General features: G+C 36.7%; 1 pseudogene; it reads right to left on the bottom strand.

Moving 5' to 3' along the window:
- Positions 1–9,330: 9,330 nt before the first annotated feature.
- LOC116467481 (guanine nucleotide-binding protein G(I)/G(S)/G(O) subunit gamma-5-like) lies at positions 9,331–9,505 on the bottom strand (annotated as a pseudogene).
- Between the last annotated feature and the right edge of the window lie 3,223 nt (positions 9,506–12,728).

The following is a 12,728-nucleotide window of genomic DNA, read 5'->3' as shown; positions in this document are numbered from 1 at the left end:
GGCAGGGCACAGTGGCTCAGGCCAGTAATTCTAGCACTCTGGGAGGCTGAGGTGGATGGATCACCTGAGGTCAGGACTTTGAGAACAGCCTGGCCAACATGATGAAACCCTGTCTCTACTAAAAATACAAAAATTAGCTGGGTGTGGTGGAGAATGCCTGTAATCCCAGTTACTTGGGAGGCTGAGGCAGGGGAAGTTCTCCAACCAAGGAGACAGAGGTTGCAGTGAGCCAAGATTGCACCAGTGCTCTCCAGCCTGGGCAACAGAGTGAGACTCTGTCTCAGAAAAACAATATGACTCTTCTAATCCATAAATACCTCTCCATTTGTATAGCTTTTCTTGTATTTCTCTCACCAGTGTTTGTAGTTTTTGGAAAATCTTTGGATGTTCCATGTTCATAAATTACAAGAATCGATATTGTTAAAATGTCCATGGTTCCCAAAGCAATCTATAGATTCAGTGCAGTTTCTATAAAAATATCAATGACACTTCACAGAAATATAAACAGAAAAATAATCCTAAAATTTATATAGAACCACAAAAGATCCAGAATTGCCAAAGCTATCTTAAGCATGTATATTATATATATTTTTTATTTCCATGGGTTTGAGGGGAACAGGTGGTGTTTTGTTACATGAATAAACTCTTTAGTGGTGATTTCTGAGACTTTGGTGCATCCATCACTTGAGCACTATATACAGTACCCAATTTGTAGTCTTCTATCCCTCATCCCCCTCCGACCTTTTCCCTGGAGTCCCCAGGGTCAGTTATGTCATTCTCATGCCTTTGCATCCTCACAGCTTAGCTCACACTTGTAAGAACATACGATGTTTAGTTTTCCATTCCTGAGTTACTTCACTTAGAATAACGGTCACCAGTTTCATCCAGGTTGCTGCGAATGCCATTATTTCATTCCTTTTTATGGCAGAGTAGTATGCCAGGATGTATATGTATATATACATACACATATACATAAAACAATTTTTTAATCCACTCATTGATTGATGGGCATTTGGGTTGGTTCTATATTTTTGTAATTGTGAACTGTGCTTCAATAAACATGTATGCAAGTATCTTTTTTGTATAATTAGTTTTTTTCCTCTGGGTAGATACCCAGGAGTAGGATTGCTGGATCAAATGGTAGTTCTGCTGTTAGTTCTTTAAGGAATCTCCACACTGTTTTCCATAGTGGTTGTACTGGTTTACATTCCCACCAGCAGTGTAAAAGTGTTCCCTTTTCACCACATCCATGCCAACATCTATTTTTTTTTAATTTTTTGATTATGGCCTTCTTGCAGGAGTAAGGTGATATCGAATTGTGGTTTTGATTTGCTTTTCCCAATAATTAGTGATGTGGAGCATTTTTTCGTGTTTGTTAGCCATTTGTATATCTTCTTTTGAGAATTGTCTATTCATGTCCTTTGCCTACTTTTTGATGGGGTTGATTTTTTTCTTGCTGATTTGTTTGAGTTCCTTATAGATTTTAGATATTAGTCCTTTGTCAGATGTATAGATTGCAAATAGTTTCTCTCATTCTGTGGGTTGTCTGTTTACTCTGCTGACTGTTTCTTTTGCTGTGCAAGACAAACTAAACTAATGTAGTTTAGTTAAGTCCCATCTATTTATTTTTGTTTTTGTTGCATTTGCTTTTTGGTTCTTGGTCATGAAGTCTGCCTAAGCCATGTATAGAAGGGTTTTTCCGATGTTAACTTCTAGAATTTTTATAGTTTCAGGTCTTATATTTAAGTCCTTGATCCATCTTGAGTTGATTTCTGTATAAGGTGAGAGACGAAGATCCAGTTTCATTCTTCTACATGTGACTGGCCAATTATCCCAGAACTATTTGTTAAATAGGGTGTCTTTTCCCCACTTTATGTTTTTGTTGGCTTTGTTGAAGATCAGTTGGTTGTTAAGTATTTGGCTTTATTTCTGGGTTTTCTATTCTGTTCCATTGGTCTATGTGCCTCTTTTTAGACAAGTACCATGCTGTTTTGGTGACTCCGCCCTTATAGTACAGTTTGAAGTCAGGTATTGTGATGCCTCCAGATTTATTCTTTTTGCTTAGTAGTGCTTTGGCTATGTGGGCTCTTTTTTTGTTCCATAGGAATTTTAGGATTGTTTTAGTTCTGTGAAGAATGATGGTGCTATTTTGACCCATCAAAATTGCGTTGAATTTGTAGATTGCTTTTGGCAGTACGGTCATTTTCACAATATTGATTCTACCCATCCATGAGCATGGGATGTGTTTCCATTTGTTTGTGGCACCTATAATTTCTTTCAGCAGTGTTTCATAGTTTTCCTTGTAGAGGTCTTTCACTTCCTTGGTTAAGTGTGTTTAAAAGTATTTCTTTTCTCCTTTTTTTTTTTTTTTTTTTTTGCAGCTATTGTAAAAGGGGTTGAGTTCTTGATTTGATTCTCGGCCTGGTGGCTGTTGGTGTACAGCAGAGCTACTGATTTGTGTATGTTAATTTTGTATACTGAAACTTAGCTGAATTCATTTATCAGTTCTAGGAGCTTTTTGGATGACTCTTTAGGGTTTTCTAGGTATATGATCATATCATCAGTGAACAGTGACAATTTGACTTCCTCTTTACCGATTTGTATGCCCTTTATTTCTTTCTTTTGTCTGATTTCTCTGGCTAGGACTTCCAGTCCTATGATGAATAGAAGTGGTGAAAGTGGGTATACTTGTCTTGTTTCAGTTCTCATGGGGAATGCTTTCAACTTTTCCCCATTCAGTATTATGTTGGCTGTGGAATTTTCATAGATGCCTTTTATTACATTAAGGTATGTCCCTTCTATGCCCATACTGCTAAAGATTTTAATGATAAAGGGATGTTGGATTTTGTCAAATGTTTTTTATGTGTCTATTGAGATGATCATGTGATTATTGCCTTAATTTTGCTTATGTCGTCTATCACATTTATTGACTTGCAGATGTTAAACCATCCCTGCATTCCTGGTATGAAACTCACTGGAAAATGGTGGATTATCTTTTTGATATGCTATTGGATTCAGTTAGCTAGTATTTTGTTAAGGAATCTTGCATCTATATTCATCAGGGACATTGGTCTGTTGTTTTGTTTTTTTGTTATGTCTTTTCCTGGTTTTGGTATTAAAGTGATACTAGCTTCATAGAATGATTTAGGAGGGATTCCCTCTTTATCTTTCAGAATAGTTTCAATAGGATTGGTATCAATTCTTTGAATGTCTGATAGAATTCAGCTGTGAATCCATCTAGTCCTAGATTTTTTGTTGTTGTTGGCAATTTATTTATTACCATTTCAGTCTTGTTGCTTGTTAGTGGTCTGTTTGGAGTTTCTATTTCTTCCTGGATTAATCTAGGAGGGTTGCATATTTCCAGGAATTTACCTGTCTCCTCTATGTTTTCTAGTTTGTGCGTGTAAAGGTGTTCATAGCAGCCTCGAATGATCTTTTGTATTTCTGTGGTATCAGTTGTAATATCTCCTGTTTCATTTTTAATTGAGGTTCTTTGGAGATTCTCTCTTCTTTTCTTGGTTAATCTTGATAACAGACTATCAATTTTATTTATCTTTTCAAATAACCAGCTTTTTGTTTCATTTATCTTTTGTATCTTTTTTGTTTCGATTTCACTTAGTTCTGCTCTGATCTTTGTTATTTCTTTTCCTCTGCTTGGTTTGGGTTTAGTTTGTTCTTGTTTATCTAGTTTCTTGAGGTGTAAGCTTAGATTGTCTATTTGTGCTCTTTAAGACTCTTTTGATGTACGTATTTAATGCTATGAGCTTTCCTCTTAGCATTGCCTTTGCTGTATCCTAGAGCTTTTGATAGGTTGTGTTACTATTATCATTCAGTTCAAAGACTTTTAAAATTTCTATCTTGATTTTATTGTTGACTCAATGATCATTCAGGAGCAGGTTATTTAATTTCCATATATTTGCATGGAAAGGTTGCATATGCAACCTTTTAAGCTTGATTTCCAATTTTATTCCACTGTGGTCTGAGAGAGTACTTGATATAATTTAAAATTTTTTAAATGTATTAACACTTGTTTTTCAGCCTATCATATGGTCTATCTTGGAGAATGTTCCATGTACTGATGAATAGAATGTATATTCTGCAGGTGTTGGGCAGAATGTTCTGTATCTATTAAGTCCATTTGCTCTAGGGTATAGTTTATGTCCATTGTTTCTTTGTTGACTTTCTGTGTTGATGACCTGTCTAGTGCTGTCAGTGGAGTATTGAATAACTCTACTATTATTGTGTTGCTGTCTATCTCATTTCTTAGGTCTAGTAGTAATTGTCTTATAAATTTGGAAGCTCCAGTGTTAGGTGCATATGTGATATTTAAGATTGTGATATTTTCCTGTTGGACAAGTCCTTTTATCATTATATAATGTCCCTCTTTGTCTTTTTTAACTGCTGTTGCTTTAAAGTTTATTTTTGCTGATATAAGAATAGCTACTCCTGCTCGCTTTTGGTATCAATTGCCATGAAATATACTTTTCCACCTCTTTACCTTAAGTTTCTGTGAGTCCTATGTGTCAGGTGAGTCTCTTGAAGACAGGAGGTACTTTATTGGTGAATTCTTATCCATTCTGCCAAATAAGTGGAGCATTTAGGCCATTTACATTCAATGTTAGTAATGAGATGTGAGGTACTATTCTATTCATCGTGCTGTTCATTGCCTGAATACTTTTTTAAAAAATTTGTTTATTGTTGTTGTTTTATAGGTCCTGTGAGATTTATGCTTTAAGGAGATTCTATTTTGCTGTATTTTGAGAATGTGTTTCAAGATTTATAGCTCCTTTTAGCAGTTATTGTGGTCCTGGCTTGGCAGTGGCAAATTCTCTTAGCATTTGTTTGTCTGAAAAAAATCTGTATCTTTTCTTCACTTATGAAGCTTAAATTCTTGCCTGATAATTGTTTGCTGAAGGAGGCTGAGGATATGGACCAATTCCTTTTAGCTTGTAGGGTTTCTGCTGAGAAATCTGCTGTTAATCTGATAGGTTATCCTTTATAGGTTACCTGATGCTTTTGTGTCACAGATCTTAAGCTTCTTTCCTTTGTCCTGACTTTAGATGACTTGATGACTATGTGCCTAGGCAATGATCTTTTTGCGATGAATTTCCCAGGTGTTCTTTGAGCTTCTTGTATTTGCTTGTCTAGATCTCTAGCAAGGCCAGGGAAGCTGTCCTTGATTATTCCCTCAAATATGTTTTCCAAACTTTTAGATTTCTCTTCCTCCTCGAGAATACCAATTATCCTTAGGTTCGGTTATTGAACATAATCCCAAGCTTCTTGGAGGCTTTGTTCATTTTTTAAAATTCGTTTTTCTTTGTCTTTGTTTAATTGGGTTAATTCAAAAACCTTGTCTTTGAGCTCTGAACTTCTTTCTTCTGCTTGTTTGATTCCATTGATGAGACTTTTCAGTGTATTTTGCATTTCTGTAAGTGTGTCCTTCATTTCCAGTTGTGATTGTTTTTATTTAGCTATTTCACTGAATATTTTTCCCTTCATATTTTGTATCACTTTTTTACTTCATTAAGTTGGACTTCACCTTCCTCTGGTGCCTCCTAGATTAGCTTAATAGTTGACCTTCTGAATTCTATTTCTGGCAATTCAGAGATTTTGTCTTGGTTTGGATCTATTGCTAGTGAGCTGGTGTGATCTTTTGGGCGGAGGGTGGTTAAAGAAACTTGTTTTGTCATATTACCAGAATTGTTTTTTTCTGTTTTTTTTTTTTTTTTTTTTCCTTTTTGGGTAGACTATGTCACCAGGAATATCTGGGCTCAAGGGCTGCTTTTCAGGTTCTTTTGTCCCATGAGGTGCTCCTTTGATATAGTGTTTCCCCCTTTTTCCTAGGGATGTGGCTTCCTTAGTGCCAAACTATAGTGAATGTTATTTCTCATCTTGATCTAGCCACCAAATGGAGTTACCAGGCTCTGGGCTGGTACTGGGGGTTGTCTGCACAGAGTCCTGTGATGTGAGCCATCTTCAGTCTCTCAGCTGTGGATAGCAGCACCTGCTCTGGTGGAGCTGGTGGCAGGGGAGTGAAATGGAGTCTGTGAGGGTCCTTAGTTGTAGTTTATTGCACTAATTTTGTGTTCTTTGGCCTCCTGCCAGGAGGTGGTGCTTTCCAGAGAGCATCAGCTCTGGTAATACAGAAGTGATCATGTGGTGGGTGGGGCCCCAGAGCTCCCGAGAGAATATGTCCTTTGTCTTTTGCTACAAGGGTGGGTAGAGAAAAACTATCAGGTGGGGACAGGGTTATGCATGTCTGAGCTCAGAGTCTCCTTGGGCAGGGCTTCCTGTGGCTGCTATGGGAGATGGGGGTGTGGTTCTCAGGCCAATGGAGTTATGTTCCCAGGGGGATTATGGCTGCTTCTGCTGTGTCATGCAGGTCACAAGGGAACTGGGGAAAGCTGGCAGTGACAGGCTTCATCCAGGTCCTATGCAACCCAAAAGGCTGGTCTCACTCGCACCCTGCCCCCTTAACAGCACAGAGTTTGTTTAACGGCAGTGGGTGAGCAGGACTGAGAACTTGCCCCAGGCTACCAGCCTCCTGGCGTTCAGGTTTCAAGACTCCGCGCCTGCTGTGGCTTCTGTGCTGTGTCTGTACTCCAGATTCACCCCTTCTTCAGAGTTCTGTCCAGGGATCTTTGCATTGGGTCAAAATTGTTACAAAGTTCAGCTGGAAGTTTCCTTCTTTCTGTGGTCTTTTCTCAGTTTCTCTGGCAGCCCTCCCCAAGGATCTCTGCGAGACAAAGTCAGAAATGGCTTTCCTGGGGACTGAGAAAGCCCATAGGGCTCTTCCCACTGCTTCTTCTACCCCTGTATTTTGCTTAGTTCTCTCAAGTTGTCTCAGCTCCAGGTAAGGTCAAATCCTTCTCCCATAATCTGGACCTTCAGGCTCCCCACTGAGGGTGTGTGTCTGGGGATGGACTATCCCTCTTTCCCACTTTCACACTTTGGGCACTCACAGTTTTTGGGCTGTTTCCTGGGATCTGTAGGAGCAATCTGCTTCCCTCAAAGGGTCTGTGGATTCTCTTGGCCTTTCTGGTATGTTCCTGTGGTAGTTCTTGGAGCAAAAGTTCATGTCTCCACACACTGCTCTATGAGTCTGAGTGGAAGCTGCAATTCAGTCCTGGCTCTTATCTGCCATTTTTCTCCCTTCCCGTATTAAATATTTAAATCTAAGACCTAAAACTATAAAACCATGGCAAGAAAACCTTAGAAAAACTCTCCAGGACATTGATCTGGGCAAAAATTTCTTGAACAATACCCCACAAGCATAGACAACCAAAGCAAAAATGGACAAATGGGATCATATCAAGTTAAAAAGCTTCTGCACAGCAATGGAAACAATCAACAAAGTGAAGATAAAACCCAAAGAATGGGAGAAAAATACCTATTGCCAACTACCCATCTGGCAATGAATTAATAACCAGAATATATAAGAAGCTCAGACAGCTCCCTGGGGAAAAAAATCTAATAATCTGATTTAAAAATGGGCAAAAATTTGAATAGACATTTCTCAAAAGAAGCCATACAAATGGCAAACAGGCGTATGAAAAGTGTTCAATAGCATTGATCATCAGAGAATGACAAACACTACATGAGATATCATGTCACCTCAGTTAAAATAGCTTATATCTAAAAGTCACATGATAACAAATACTGGCAAGGATGTGGAGAAAAAGGAACACTACGTACGCTGTTGCTGGGAATGTAAATTAGAACAACCACTGTGGAGAACAGTTTGGATGTTCCTCAAAAAACTAAAAATAGAGCTACCATACGATCCAGCAATCCCACTACTGGGTATATACCCCAAAGAAAGGAAATCAGCATATTGAATAGACATCTACACTCCCATGTTTATTGCAGCACTAATCACAATAGCCAAGATTTGGAAGCAAACTAAGTGCCCATCAACAGATAAATGAATAAAGAACATGTCATAAATATACACTGTGGAGTACTATTCAGCCATTAAAAATGAGATCCTGCCATTTGCAACAACGTGGTTGGAAGGGAAGGTCATTATGCTAAGTGAAATAAGCCAGGTAAAAAAAAAAACAACAACATAGCATGTTCTCATGTGTTAGTGGGATCTAAAAATAAAAACAATTAAAATCGTGGAGATAGAAAGCAGAAGAATGGTTACCAGAGACTGGGAAGGGTAGTTGGGTCTGAGTGGGGTGAGGTGGGGATAGTTAATGGGTACAAAATATAGTTAGAATGACTAAAACCTAGTATTCGATAGCACACCAGAGTGACTACAGTTAATGATAATTTAATTGTATATTTTAAAGTAACTAAAAGAGTGTAATTGTAACACAAAGGATAAATACTCAAGGGGATGGATACCCTATTTTACATCATGTAAAATAGTAGGTATATATTTTTAATTTTTGTGGGCACATGGTATGTGTATATATTTATAGAGTAGATAAGATGTTTTGATACAGGCATGCAATACCCACAAAAATATACCCACAAAAATTAAAAACTTTTTTCAAAAAGTAAAGAGAGGAAAGTAGGACCTTGGGAGCACTATGAATATATGAAATTCATAGTGCTATGAATATATGAAAGTACTGTGAAATATGAATGGTGCTAAAGAAATGCAGCAAACTCAATAAATAAACCTAGAGACTAAAAAACATGTAGTGGTTCTTTTATCCCCCTCACTCGGCCAATCTTTGTCTTTTAGTTGGTATATTTAAATTATTAAGGTTATGTAATTATTGATATATCTGACATATTTCTTGTTCTGCTTGCTTCCTCTGTTTTTCCTTTTCTGTTTCTTTTCTGCCTTCCTGTAGGCTACTTGAATTTTTTGGAATTTAATTTTTACTTTTCTGTAGTTTTACTTTTGTAATTTTTTAGATCTTTTTGTGTGTATTTTTTAGTGGTTGCTATAGATACTACATTATAGAGACATAACTTATTACAGTATATTGGTGTTGACTTTTTACCATTATGAATAAAATTTAGAAATCATGCCTCTCCTTTAAGTCCTTTTAATCTTTCTCATTGATCATACAAATATCTTACGTATTTTCTCTATACACATTGAAAATCTCATCAGACAATATTGTCATTTTTTATACTAAGTATTTTATTGTATGTTGCTGCCAGTGTATATAAAACGATGAACTTGTGAAATAGAAATTCATGAAAATTCAGAGAGGTAGGTGTTAAGGATTGACAAAAGTAAACGTTTGTGTATTATGGCACATGTATTACAGGAATAAGCTTTTGTACAGGCTTCAAGTTTAGCGCTCTTGAATATTCACTGGTTCATGAGAAATAATTTGGGAAACCTTTGAAAGATTCATTTTACTACGAAAAGGAACAGACCTTCTGGGGTCTGAAGGGATTCATACTTGAAGATACTCCAGTCAGCAGAGGTCAGAATTGTTCCAAGTCTGCAGCTGCCTGGGAAATGTTTACACTGTTGAGCTGTTGAACCACTTTTTTCATAGGAGAAAGTGGTTACACTGGAGGAACCAGACATGGCACATGCAAGAGTCTGACTGATGATTGGGTTGGTGGGTCATGGGTCCAGGGGTGCCAGATAGCAGAGCCATTATTGTCATTTTCGTCACAGTCATCGAACATAATTTAGAAACTTAAGAGGATAATAAAAGTCTATTGTATTTCCCATCTTTTCCTCCTTTCATTGCTCTTCCTCCCTTCACGATGTTCCAAAATACTTTCCTTTCTAATTTTCTGTTTTAAGAATTTCCTTTAACAATTATATTAGCATAGGTTTGCAAGTAACAAATTCTCTTTATTCTATTTCATATGAGAATACCTTTATTTCTCCTTCATTCCTGAAAGACATTTTCACTGGATACAAAATTCTGGGTTGACAGTTCTTTTTTCTTCTGGTCCTTAAAAAATCCTATGCCAATTTGAGGGGATAATCTGGACTTCTTATTCAGTCTCTGTTTATACCTTGGGTGAGGGATGACATCTCACTATGCCTTCTCAAATTGCCCCCACTGACACTACAGGGTAGGGGCAGTGCTTATTATTATCCAGTGTATTCGAAAGTCCTGGCTCCACACTCAGGCTTCTCTGATCCCATCACAGTGCTTTTACACACACACAGCCAGGTGAGGGTGGAAGCTTTTGATGACCAAGATGAGTTAAGGCCAGAGTTTTTTATGTAGAGTTTGCTTGAAGTAGGACAGTTACTGTCTAAAAGTTTTGTGTCTTGCTATGCTGCATCTCTCTTGCTCCTTTGACTAGAAAGAGTAGGCTTTTCTTAGGTCCTTCTTGTCTGAACACATTGGTATTTCCAGTATTTAAGCACCCAGTGGGACATACATGAAGCAGAAAGAAAACCCAGGAAACTCATTGTCATCTTGTCACTCAGGACCTGAAGTCCCTGGCCAATGTGCCTTCTTGCTATCTTTCAGAGCATTCCTATGTTTTTCTTATATGCAATATCATAGGTTTTCAGTGGTACTTAGTGGGAAGAACAACAGAGGAGTTCGTCTACTACATCTTTTCCAGAACAGAAAATCCAATCACATTTTAAAAATTGGGTTGTTTGTCTTTTTATTATTTGGGAAGAACTGACATCTTAAAAATATTTAACCTTTCAATCAATAAACATGGTTTATATCTTCACTTATTTAGATGTTGTTGAATCTCTGTCAGTGAAGTTTTCATTTCTACCTTGAAAATCCCCATTTTTTAATTCACTATGTCCATTTTCCTTTAAATTAACAAACATAATAATTGTTTAAAATCCTTATCTGCTAATTCCAATATCTTGATCCTTTCAGTGTCTGCTTCTTGTTTGTTTCTTCTCTCAATAATAGGTAATATTTTCTTTTTTAACATATCTTACCAGTTTTATTTATTTATTTAATTAATTTATTTTTTTGAGACAGAGTCTCATTCTGTCACCCAGTCTGGAGTGCAGTGGTGTGATCTCAGCTTACTGCAACCTCTGCCTCCCCGGCTCAAGCAATTCTCCTGCCTCGGCCTCCCTAAAAGCTGGGATTACAGGTGTGTGCCACCACGCCTGGCTAATTTTTGTATTTTTTAGTAGAGATGGGTTTCACCATGTTGGCCAGGCTGCTCTTGAACTCCTGACCTCAGGTGATTTGCCCACCTTGGCCTTCCAAAATGCTATCTTACCAGTTTTAAAATCTTATTCAGAATACTGTGTTTTAAGCAATAGTGGAGACTAAAGTATGATTTTCTTTTAATTTTATTTTGTTTTCACTAGAGGTTTCAATGCTCTCTTCTCTCTGACTGCTAGAATAGGGGCTACTTATTCAGATTTCAAAAAAGATCAAGTTTAACTGGTACTGGTTCACAGCTTTAATAGATTCAATTTAACTTTGGATAAAATAGTTTTCAACCTCTCACACTGCTGCTATCATGTTACTGACCTCTATATTCTCAGCAGTATTTGAGCTGGAAAAGAGTTGTGACTCAGTTTTAGATAGATTTGATTAACCTTTGGATTGAATCCCACCAGGGGTCCAGAATTCAAGTACCAGTAGAGTCACTAGCACCTTCTTTACTGCTGCCTTCTCAGTAAAATTTTGTAGATAAAAGAGAATTATTAAGTTGAGTGATACATTTTTTGTATTTAGGGATCATCTAGATCTCTATTTTTCCATATCACCTTAAATTTAAAAGTTCGATATATTTTACTTTCCCTTGCAGTGGTATCTATTGTAGGTTTTCTTTCCTATCTGTTAAAACCCAAACCAGTTGGTTGACTTCACGTATGAAGTTGATATAGCCATCTGCTCAACTTGGAAGGGTTCTTCCTTCTCCGGATGTCAGTTCACCAACATTTCCTTGAGTCCACAACTCTTTGCTAACTCAGTAAAAAGTATGATGATAATTTTACCTTCATTTTCTTGTTTGTTATCATAGAAGCGAAAATGTTTTTCATTCTTTTGCAGTCTAACCTGATGTTCATGAAAGTGTTGTTTACTTGCATAATTAGGTTAAATTGTGGTTAAGCTGCAGCCGAGAGACACTCTTATCCATGGTTGGGTTTATGTTAACTGGTAAAATATGACTCCTAAAAATTATTAATATATATCAAGAACTTCTTCAGTGTTCATACCTTTGGACTGATTTTTTTTTCATCATAAGTACTTGAAAAATAATCAGAATTGTGGATAATTATTTATATCCCAACTGGTAATTACAGTAGTATTTATAAGAAAAAATTGGAAATTCCCCAAATCTTCAACAAAAGAGGAATGATTAAATTATGGAGAATTCAAATAATAAAATATTACTCAGTAATTAAAAATTTTTTATTGAGTTTTTAATAGTTTGGTAAATTATTATGATATGCTAATAGAATGAGTAAGTACAAAGATAGAAATCTCTATATTTAGTTTAAGCTCAATTATGTAAAAATATATATTCACAGAGTATATATCAATATATCAAAATACTCTCTCTAGTATTATATCCATTACATGTTTCTGTAATTTACCTATTTTTACTATGATAACTTTAAGAATAAATGTTAGAATTCCAATATAGGGACTGCCTAGAAACAAAGGTAAGAATGGGTAGATGATTAGTTTGGGAAGGAACCGGCATGAAAACTAGGATGAAGGGAATTGAACAAAGTAACAGATACTTGTAAAGCTAATATAATTACAGATATAGTGAAGCAGATGAAGTCCTTTCAATGAGACGTGTTATGTTTTTTGAGAGAATGCAGCTATGGCAGGAAATGTTCA

The sequence above is a fragment of the Hylobates moloch genome, unplaced genomic scaffold (genome assembly GCF_009828535.3).
Source record: "Hylobates moloch isolate HMO894 unplaced genomic scaffold, HMol_V3 SCAFFOLD_4, whole genome shotgun sequence".
In the NCBI taxonomy this organism is placed as follows: Eukaryota; Metazoa; Chordata; class Mammalia; order Primates; family Hylobatidae; genus Hylobates; species Hylobates moloch.
This window is presented reverse-complemented; position numbering and strand designations above follow the sequence as displayed.